General features: G+C 32.2%; 1 protein-coding gene and 1 long non-coding RNA gene across 4 annotated transcripts in view; one reads left to right on the top strand and one right to left on the bottom strand.

The window, feature by feature from the left end:
• CACNB2 (calcium voltage-gated channel auxiliary subunit beta 2) overlaps window positions 1–11,000 on the top strand; it is a 239,513-nt gene that overhangs the window by 164,656 nt on the left and 63,857 nt on the right. The gene's annotated exons all lie outside the window — the stretch shown is intronic.
• LOC147027328 (uncharacterized) lies at window positions 8,866–10,964 on the bottom strand. Its single transcript, XR_015056992.1, has 2 exons — window positions 10,709–10,964; window positions 8,866–10,611 (listed from the first exon to the last, which is right to left on the bottom strand). It is a non-coding gene; the product is annotated as an uncharacterized LOC147027328 (long non-coding RNA).

Here is an 11,000-nt window from a genome sequence, read left to right as displayed (position 1 = left end):
TATCAGGTGAAATGACATTTCGTTCAATAGTAGTTAACGATAATTTTAAAATTACCTTTAATATAAAAAATGTTGTCGTTGAATCTGATAATGAAAAAGTATATCGATATCGATGGTAATATACAACTGAAAGTATAGATGAATTTCAGTTTAAGTAAAGTTTTACTTTATAAATATGCTAGACTTTCCTGATTCTCCATATGACAAATTTGAGAATTGTCCTGCGTGTGAAAGACAGGGATTAAACACAGAGTCAAAAGCCTATAAACAATGTATATTCTGTGATTATCTTCTAATTAATGATAATAAAAAATATAAAAAGGAAAATAATTCTTTTAGATTTACACCAAAAATGAATTACTTTACAAGATTGATTAGAGAAATGAATGTAAAGTATGAGGATGATAACACACCTTTCCTTACAAGGGAAGAAACTGAACGTATAAGAGAAATGTTCAAAGGATTGTTGTTGTATATTATTCATAGATGTAATTTTCAGGGAAATATCAACACAAGATATTGTATAAATAAAATAATGGATTATCTTGAAATTAAACCTGAACTTAGGATAAAATATAGAGTTTCTAAAAAAGCCAATAATAAATTAAATAACCTGTTTTTCAAATATATAAATGAATGATTTTTTACCTATTTGGGAAAATAAGATAAAATTTAACAACCATAAAAATCTCCCAAATTCATTAAGATGTCTCATAGTTGGTTCAAGTGGATGTGGAAAAACCTGCTTACTTTTAAAAATGCTCCTCACTCCCAACTTTTTAGATTATGATAATTTAATAATTTTCACAAAGTCGAGTTTTCAACCAGAGTATCAACTACTCTCACAAGGTTTTAATGCTGGTCTTCAAAAAGAAGATATAATAGGTTTATTTAAACGTCAAAAAACCTAAATGATTATAACATTGAAGATATAATTCAACTATTTTGTGATACACAGAGATGTAAAAAGAAATCAAATCTTATAACTTGTATTCTTAGTGATAATACGGATGATATACCGTCTCCCCAAGATTTGGATAAATCAAAAAGAACCTCGTTATCTTTGATGATTGTGTTAATGAGAGAAACCAAACGGTAATGGACAGCTACTACACAAGAGGGAGACATTCTTCTTGTAATTGTATTTATCTTAGTCAATCGTACTTTCAACTTCCTCGTCGTTCCATCAGAAACAATGCTAATACTTTTATTTTATTCAAGTTAAATTCAATAGATATCAATAATTTTTGGAGAGATAATTGTTCTACATTATGTAGTAAAAAGAAATTTGAGGATTATATGAAGCACACGACTGAAAAATATAAATATATTGTTGTGAAACAAGATGAGATATTAAGGGATATATTTTTTGTTTTATAAACAACTACATATATAAATGACAACTATTATTATAAATCTTGTGGGTAAATCTGCTTCTGGAAAAACTTTCATAAATCAAGGTTCTTATGTAGTACAAATGAGAATATTGTAAATTTACTTAAAAAACACCCCGTGATACGCATTGTATCAACAACAACTAGAGCAATAAGACCTGGAGAAGTAAAAGGTGAAGATTATCACTATATTTCAGTGGAGGAACATATGCGATTAAGGAATGAAGGACAAATATTTGAGGAGGTTTCTCTTGGTACAACAAAATATTCACATTGTAAGAGTGAGTTAAAGAAACTAAAATCTGGTGGTGTTGGGATATTAGAAACTAATCCAGAAGGAACGAGACAAATTATTAAATATCTGAGCGGAGTGAAGATTTTATCATTCGGTTTTGATGTTGATGAAGAAACTCAACACAAACGTATGAAAAGCAGAGATGCAAGGATTAGTGAAGAAGAAATTACAACTCGCATTAATGTTAATAAAGAATTTGATGAAATATTTAAAGAAAAGGATTTATTTGAACACATCTACTTGAATGATGAAGAAAAGGAAAATTTCCCTGTTGATCTTTACAATTCATTAAATGATATTTTACAATAAATAAATGGATACAAAAGAAAGAGCAAGAAGATTTAAGGAACATCAAGAGTTGGTTTCAAAAGTTGTAAAACAACAGGAAGACATAAAGAAGAAACGCAGACAGAAACTAACGGGCGAAGAAGCATTTGAAAAAAACAAGAGAAATTTTTTAAACCACTTTTAAAAACTTCCCAAGAAAAATGAAAGATGTTTCCACAGTTCCCACAGTAGAATATACTCCTAGAAAGCTTCAAATGTTAAAAGATTTCAGTCAAATGACGGAGGAAGAATTAGAGCATTTAGGAGAATTAGAATATGATGATGAAGGTTTATTTCAACAACTGGAAGAGATTAATCAACCCCTGATTATATTGTGAATGCTGTTCAAAACAATGAATATTCAGCGGATTCAAAAACCAAAGCAGGACTCATTCCAACAGAACAACCAGCAATATTTCTTCTTGTTCAAGAAAAGGTATTGATATTTAATGATGAATTAAGGTTCTTAAGTTCTGCTCAACCCCCTGTTAAACTAACTCCGAGATTAATGTTTCTTCTCACAAAAGATGGAAGGCAAGGTTCAACTGTGAGGGATGAATCAAAGTATATTGATAAACCATTGGATATGGAAAATAATGATGATAGAGTATATATTGATTTGCTGAACACTCTAAATTATAAGGTTATTCTTTCTGGTAAAAGTAGGAAGAATGAGAAGGAGAAACACATTATTCAGGCTTTAAGTATCCTTGGTTCAGGTATTAGTTTTCTTCCAAATGACCCATCGCAATTAGTTAATAGACTGTTATTGTTGTTTGGCAGTAAGAAGGCTGGAAATAACAATTGTTTTAATGAAGCATCAGCCATTTTAGACCAGTTGATGAACATGAAAATAATTAAGAAATATCAATATAAAGACATTTTATCTCATATTAAATAAGATGAGAAGCACAATCCTGAGTTTTAATTTCACAACAAGCGACCACACATCTTCATTCCCATACCCACTACAACTTGACACAACAAAAGAATATGAGGCATCTTTATTGTCCATGGAGACTTATAATACCTTATTTAATATAACCGAGAAAAATGACAAGTTTAGTTATAATCCGGGAAGTGGATACAAAACGATAACAGTCTCACCCGGAGCATACGAGATTTCTCAAATATCTTCCGAAATTGCTCGTCTTATGAAAGAACAGGGTGATGAACCAAAAAATATTATTATAAACATTCAAAAACATACTTCAAAATCAACGATTAAAGTTAAAAATAACTACAAGGTTGATTTCACAATTGATAATTCATTTAGAGAGTTATTAGGTTTCTCCTCAAAAAAGATTGAAACTAATGGGACGTTTTACAGTGATAATGTCATTCAAATATCCTCAGGAATAAATTCGGTGTTAATTCACTGTGATTTGATTGATGGTGCTTATAATGATGGATTAAAAACAAATACAATATTTTCATTCAGCGCATACTCAACCCCAATTGGTTATAAATTCAATATGGAGCCTAAAAATTTGGTTTATCTACCTGTGTCAGGAAAAACCATACACAGAGTAAATTTTAGGATAACCGACCAAGATAATCGTGTGATCTCTTTTAATGGAGAAGTTATATCCATCAGAATTCACCTACGTGAAGTTTTTCAATAAATAAATACGATGGTTATTGTGAGGAAGCACGAGTTGGGAAAATATAAAATAATTACAGGGGATGGGATGTTCCTTTCCCCGTACTACAAGGGTGAAGGTATGTATCTTGGTAGAGGATACTATAAACCTAAGAGACAAAGGGGTGTTGGACATCAATTTAGAGGAGATGGGATAATTGATACTCTCATGGGTATTGGTTCAACTATTCTTAAACATAAAGACCTAATTGGTTCAACTGCTTCTGCTGTGGGAAATGTAGCAGGTGCTGTAAAGAGTATAAAAGATGCTCAGAAAGAATCTCATAAATTACAAGCAATAAAAGAAATTAAGAAAGGTAAAACTCAGTTGTCCCCCAAGAACGACAGAAAATAATTCAAATACTTGGATCAGGGTTTCAAAAGTTTTAACATCTTTTTTCCTAAATAAATACAAGTATGGAAGCAATTGATAGTATCTATGATTTGGATGATACTATTATTATCTCAAACTCCACTAAAAAAGAAGATTACTTCAAGGTAAATGCAATAACTGGAACAGACTGGAATACAAATGGTACAAAAAGTTTTGAAATAAATAATCAACAAACCTATTTGAATCTCTCCGAAAGTTTCTTGTTGTGTAAATTTAAATTCACTAAGGCTGGGAATAACACAAACGCTACACTTGTAAATGATTTCTTCTGGAAAATGTTTGATAGTGTGCGATTGTATATTGGAACACAAGAAGTTGAAGCGGTTGATTATGTCTCTGCTGTATCTGAAATGATGAAATTTACACTCTATACATTCAGTGATAGAATGGGAAAGGGGTCTGTCGAAGGTTTTATTCCTGATATGTCAACGGGAACAAACACAGACCCTGGATATATTCAAAGGAAAGGAATGTATAATGATGATACAAAAGCAGAAAATAGTTTTACTGTGGCAGTTCCTCTTAAAGGTATATTTGGATTTTGTGATTATGATAAAGTTCTGTATGGTCTTAAAATTAGATTTCAACTACAAAGGAATGATAATGAAAATAGATTGCTTTTTGGTGTTGGTAATGCTTTTGGTGATCAGAATAAATTTGTAATTGAGGAGATGAGTTGGTATATCAGTGAATATACTCCTAATCTTAAAACAGAAGAGATGTTGAATCGAAGACTTAACTCAAAGAGACCACTCAGTGTATCATACCTCAAAAGAAGATGTCAACACGTTAAACTCAATCAAACTACTTACACGTGGAATTTGGGTGTTCTGGAAGGAAAGCCACGATATCTGTGGATGATTTTTAAAAAGCCAGATGGTGATACTGCGACTGATAAGAATAATGCATTGAGTGATAATGCTAAGGTGAAACAACTTCGCGTTTCTCTAGATGGAACATTTTATCCACGAGATAGATTGGAAATTAATTGGGAAAAAATGATTTTGCTGAAGCATACAAGTCTTACCAAAAGGTGTGTGAAAGTAATGGAAATAAAGAACCTATTTTGGATATGACAGCATTTAAAAGTTTGTATACAATCTATACGTTTGACCTGAGCGCTCAAAAAGAAACTATAAAGTCTAATCGAGTGGATACTTCCCTATACATTGAAAGAGGAGAGAGTGAAGAAGTTGATACATATTGTTTGCTTTTGGAAGAAACAGAATTGCAGATTAATACAGATAATGGTGTGATGATTAGTCTCACATAATTTTTTGTTAAATAAATGAGTGGCAAAGTACCAACTGGGGTATATGTTAATCAAATCAATCTTCATAAACTATCATCTTGTGTTCAAAATCAAAAGCCTTGTACGATTAACGTTAATACAATTCAGAGAAAAGGAGCAGTAAGAATTGATGTTTTGCTCACAAGAGAACAGGTTAAAATCTTGAATGACACTGGCTCACTTAAAATTAAAATGACAAAACCAATGTTGAAAAAATATTCAATAAGAGAGACGAGTGGAGGATTTCTCCCATTTCTAATTCCTTTATTTGCTGGTTTAAGTGCGGTTGGAGCATTGACGGGTGGTATTTCAACAGCGGTCAAAACTGCCAACGAAAGGAAGGCTCAACTCCAGGCTCAAAAAGAATTGGAAAGACATAACAAAGAGTTGGAGAAACAAATTAGTGGAAGTGGTGTAATTGTAGATTTTGCTGAAAAACTTGAAGGTCTGCCTGATAAAGCGAGATTGTTAGTTGGAGATATGCTTTCTTCTATAGCACAAGCAGGTGTAAAATTAACGAAAAGAGGTAATGGATTATATCTTTCTAATAAATAAATGAGCATTGATGAGTGGTTGAAAGAATTTGGAAAGAATACAACATCAAATTTACAACTTGCCAAATATTGTAAGAAATTAAAAATTCATAATGTGGTTATTTGTATGAGAGATGAATTAACAAATGTGTCGAAACATACAAAGAATATTATTATGAACTTAGAAGATAATGATGGGAACGGTTCTCATTGGGTTTGTATTTTTAATAGTCAAGACAAATATTATTTTGATAGTTTTGGTCTTCCACCACCTGTTGAAGTCATAAAATTCTTACAGAATGGTGTTTATCAAACATTTCAAGTCCAAGAATTAAATTCCAAGTGTTGTGGTCAATTATGTCTATATGTGTTATTTCAACTCAACAAAAATAAAAAATTTTATGATATTATTTTTAATCTAATATAAATGACTTATGTTGGTAAAGATGGTTCTATCTTTGGTGTATCTCAAGAACTGGATATTGATTTATCAAATTATTACACAAAGGCACAGGCTGAACGACATAAATATAATATAAACAAAAATATTAACATGAAAAATGCTTATAAATTAAAAAATTATCCAAGCCCGACTGACGCGAATGACTTGGTGAGATTAAGCGATTTATCACAATATATATACTTAAATAAAACGGCTGTGTATTCTAAAGATACAGAAGTGTTGATATTATCTCCAGGTCATACAGAATTCACAGTTCGAATTAAAATAAATTTTTATAAAGAAGGGCGTATCGTTTGTATGAGAATAGAACAATGGGGGTATGATATGAATGATTTAGGGTATAATTGGTCATTTAAAATTAACCTCGAAGACCTGGAACAATTAAATCAGTCTCGTAAGGAAGAATATTATCCACTTGGTATCGAGAATGAGTTTTGTGGAGCCACGATTAGTAAACAACAAATAAAAGAATTTAATAAGGGTAAATATAATAATGGTTTTGCCCTTGTTTATCTCATGAAAACAGAAAAAACAGGATTATATATAATAAGTAAGGAAATACAAAATGATTTAACTATGGGAAGATGGGGAGGTGTTTCGTGCCATAATATTATTCTAACATATATTTCTAATACATAAATGACAGCAAGAAGGCTTCAAGAAAATTATCATTTCTGTGTTCAAGCATACCTTCAAGAAAAGGGTATTCGGTATTTTAATAAATATGTTCTACAACATAAGAATGAGGTATTTTCAATAAAAGATTGGCATTATGCTGATGTTGATAAACCAACAACTTTAGATTTAATTAGAATGTTAAATAATGAAAAAATTATAAGGTTAAGAAAAGGTAAGGCTCTTTTAGAAATTCAAAAGAAATTTTATTGGTATCCTGTTGTAAAAAATTATTTTGGATACAGGAATAACAAGAAATCCTGATGAATATATGTATAATATTCTATGGGGTGTAAACGATTCAAGTATAGTAAGGGATGAGGAAGGAGTTGAAGAAGAGAGGGAAGAGGAGGAAAAGGAGAAGGAGGAGAGAGAGAAGGAGGAAAGAGAGAATAGAGAGAGGGAGGAAAGAGAGAAGAGAGAGAGGGAGAAGAAAGAGAAGGAGGAAAAGGAGAAGGAGGAGAGAGAGAAGGAGGAAAGAGAGAATAGAGAGAGGGAGGAAAGAGAGAAGAGAGAGAGGGAGAAGAAAGAGAAGGAGGAAAAGGAGAAGAGAGAGAAGGAGGAAAAGGAGGAAAGAGAGAGAATGAATAAATATCAAAATATGGAAACCAGTGAGATTCAAAAAAGAATAGAGGTATTACAGAAAATAACTCAACCCACCGAGGAGGAAAACAAAGAATTGACAAGTCTATTTGCAATACTTTCGACAAGACTATTAGCATCGACAAGATATAGATTTTAATTCAAGTTTTTTCTTAAATAAATGGAGGAGAGAGTGAAGGCATTTCTAAGGATTCTTTATGTTTTAAAAATTAAGATTCAAATGTGCATGTTGGAAACTAAAAAGGTTTTTGCACTCTGCAGAAATTTTTCTCATAAATAAATGAGTTATTGTCTCAAATGTAAAAAGAAAACTAATACTAAAAATATTTCATATATTAAAAGTAAAAATAACAGGGTTATACAAAAAGGTATATGTTCGGTGTGTGGTTCAAAAAAAAATCAATTTATCTCCAAACACAAACTCGGAGGAGATATACAAAAGTTTTTATCAGGAAGTAAATTTACAACTACTGGAATACCAGGGAATTACATCTTCCAGGTTATTCTTTCTGTGGTCCAGGCACAAACTTAGATAAAAGATTAGATGAGGCAGACAATCCTAAATCCTGGAGTAAACCAATCAATAGAGTTGATGAAGTGTGCATGAGACACGATATTGATTATGGGAATACCACAACGTTGGAAGAAAAGCATGAAGCCGATAGAGAAATGTTATATAATTTGTCTCTGATACAAAATCCAACCTTGAGAGAAAAAGTTGATAGGTTCATCGTGAAGAAGATGATTAGTGCTAAATTGAAACTTGGACTTGGAAATTCAAAAAACTTATAGGCTCTAATGATGCCATTAAGACTGAAGAGCAATTAGCTGATGAATTACATAAACCAATATTCACAAAGTTTCAGAGAAGGAAAGTTTATTCCAAGGAAGTTGATTATATCTGGTCTGCTGATTTGATTGAACTCAATAATGATAAGGGGTACAAGTATGCTTTAACCGTTATTGATTTGAGGAGTAGATATGCGTGGGTTGTCCCTTTAAAAAACAAAACAGGTAATACTCTTATGTTAGCTTTTCAACAGATATTTAATAAAAGTAAGAGAAAACCTAAGAAATTGTGGACTGATGAGGGTAGAGAGTTTTATAACAAGACATTTATGAATTTTCTAAAAAATAACAGTATTACATTATACAGTACCTTTAATGAAGGGAAGGCAGTTGTTGTTGAACGTTTTAATCGTACCTTAAAAGAGAGACTATATAAAAAATTCACACAACTCGGTTCACAACAATGGTTATCTTTTATTCAGGATATTGTGGATAAGTATAATGACACGATTCACACGTCAACGAATATGAAGCCATCAGAAACATTTACAAAATTAAAATATGAAAAAGAGATTAATGTCAGAAAACCTAAGTTCAAAGTTGGTGATATCGTAAGAATATATAGGTGGAAATCTCATTTTGAAAAGGGTTTTACTGAACGATGGACGAAAGAACTTTTTAAAATTGTTGATGTAATAGATACAGTTCCTTGGACTTATAAAATATATGATTTGGAAGGGGAAGAGATTTTAGGTTCATTTTATTCACAGGAATTACAAAAGACAAAACTAAGCAGATAATACACCGTTGTGGACACTAGAGGGACAAGTATATAATGTGTGTCAAGGGGGACGTTCTTAGATCTGTGAACCCTAAACACAGAATCCTCAACTGAATAGTCAAGGCTTAACTTTTGTTTGTGTGTGTGTGTGTAATGGGAGCAATAGGTTGGCGCTTCACTCCCTCCTACTATACACCGTTGTGGACACTCGAGGGCCAAGTCCGAGGTGTATAACAGTATATAATGTGTGTCAAGGGGGACGTTCTTAGATCTGTGAACCCCAAACACAGAATCCTCAACTGAATAGTCAAGGCTTAACTTTTGTTTGTTGATGTGTATGTGTGTGTGTCCCAACCCTCACATTCAAAATCTCAACACCAACCCTCACATTCAAAATCTCAACCCCAACTCAATCCTCGCCCAACACAATGTCTTTTTCAAAATGAGATTTCCACCTATATATATATTTTTACGTTTTTTTTTTTCTTCTTCCAATTCTGTCTTTTAAGACTTTCAGGTTTGATGACGTAGAAAGGGGGAGTAAGCCTGCACTTTCTTCCCAGAACTTTCTTGATCTTGCTCCCATCAAGCACCATCCGACAAAGAACTACATCGATAGGTTTAGATCCCAAAGAGTGATAGCAACTCCAAAAGTCTCCAAAATATAAATAAATAAAATAATAATAATAATAAATAAATAAATAAATAAATAAAAGCCCCCAAAAAAGTTTCAAGTGTCCAACATAAACCCAACTTTCCAAGTCTTCAAGGTATAACCACATTCCCGTTGAGTTTCCAAGATATGTATCACATTGTGAGTTATCAATCCAGAACCCACATTTCAAGTATTCAAAGTAAAACCAACTTACAAAGTCTCTTAAGGATAACTCATTTACTGATTTTTTCAAAATTTGTGAGTCTCCAAGGTAGGCCCCATATTTAGAACCATCTTGGCAGAACCCTTTTCCTGAGTCTCCAAGGTAGTTATTTAAACCATCAAGGCAGAACTCATTTACTGATTTTTTTAAAATTTGTGAGTCTCCAAGGTAGGCCCCATATTTAGAACCATCTTGGCAGAACCCTTTTCCTGAGTCTCCAAGGTAGTTATTTAAACCATCAAGGCAGAACTCATTTACTGATTTTTTCAAAATTTGTGAGTCTCCAAGGTAAAACTTGTATTCTGGCTCATCAAGGTATAACTTGTTCAGTGGGTATTGTCTTGATAACTCACAATGAGTACTATTGCTGTAAAACTCTTTTTCAGGATTTTGCTGGTCTCCAAGGTATAACTCTTTGGTTGGGTCATCAAGGACGAACTCGTTCTGTGGGTCTTGGTCGCTCATAAGGTCTTCAACCAAGCCAACAATTTCGCCCCAAGTTGTAGCAAAAGCAGTATTTTCATTTCGTATTTCAGACACAATTTCCTGTGAGAGAAAATAATAATGTATTAATTAAGTTATTTAATTATTAAATGAGTATGCTTCAATCAAAGTTTGAAAATAGGAAAATAAAAAATCTTACCTCAATAGATAAGAGGTTTGAATCCAGTTCATCAACTTGAAGGTTTAGTTCCATAGAAGACAGAGAGTTCCAAGGAACACTAAAGTCATCCCACTCAAGGTCTTCAACCAAGCCAACAATTTCCCCCCAAGTTGTAGCAAAAGCAGTATTTTCAGATACAATTTCCTGTGAGAGAAAATAATAATGTATTAATTAAGTTATTTAATTATTAAATGAGTATGCTTCAATCAAAGTTTGAAAATAGGAAAATAAAAAATCTTACCTCAATAGATAAGAGGTTTGAATCCAGTTC

The sequence above is a fragment of the Eptatretus burgeri genome, chromosome 4 (assembly GCF_056783735.1).
Source record: "Eptatretus burgeri isolate ZD-2024b chromosome 4, Ebu_testis_v1, whole genome shotgun sequence".
Classification (NCBI taxonomy): Eukaryota; Metazoa; Chordata; class Myxini; order Myxiniformes; family Myxinidae; genus Eptatretus; species Eptatretus burgeri.
The sequence above is the reverse complement of the archived record's forward strand: the minus strand, read 5'-3'. Positions and strand labels throughout refer to the sequence as shown.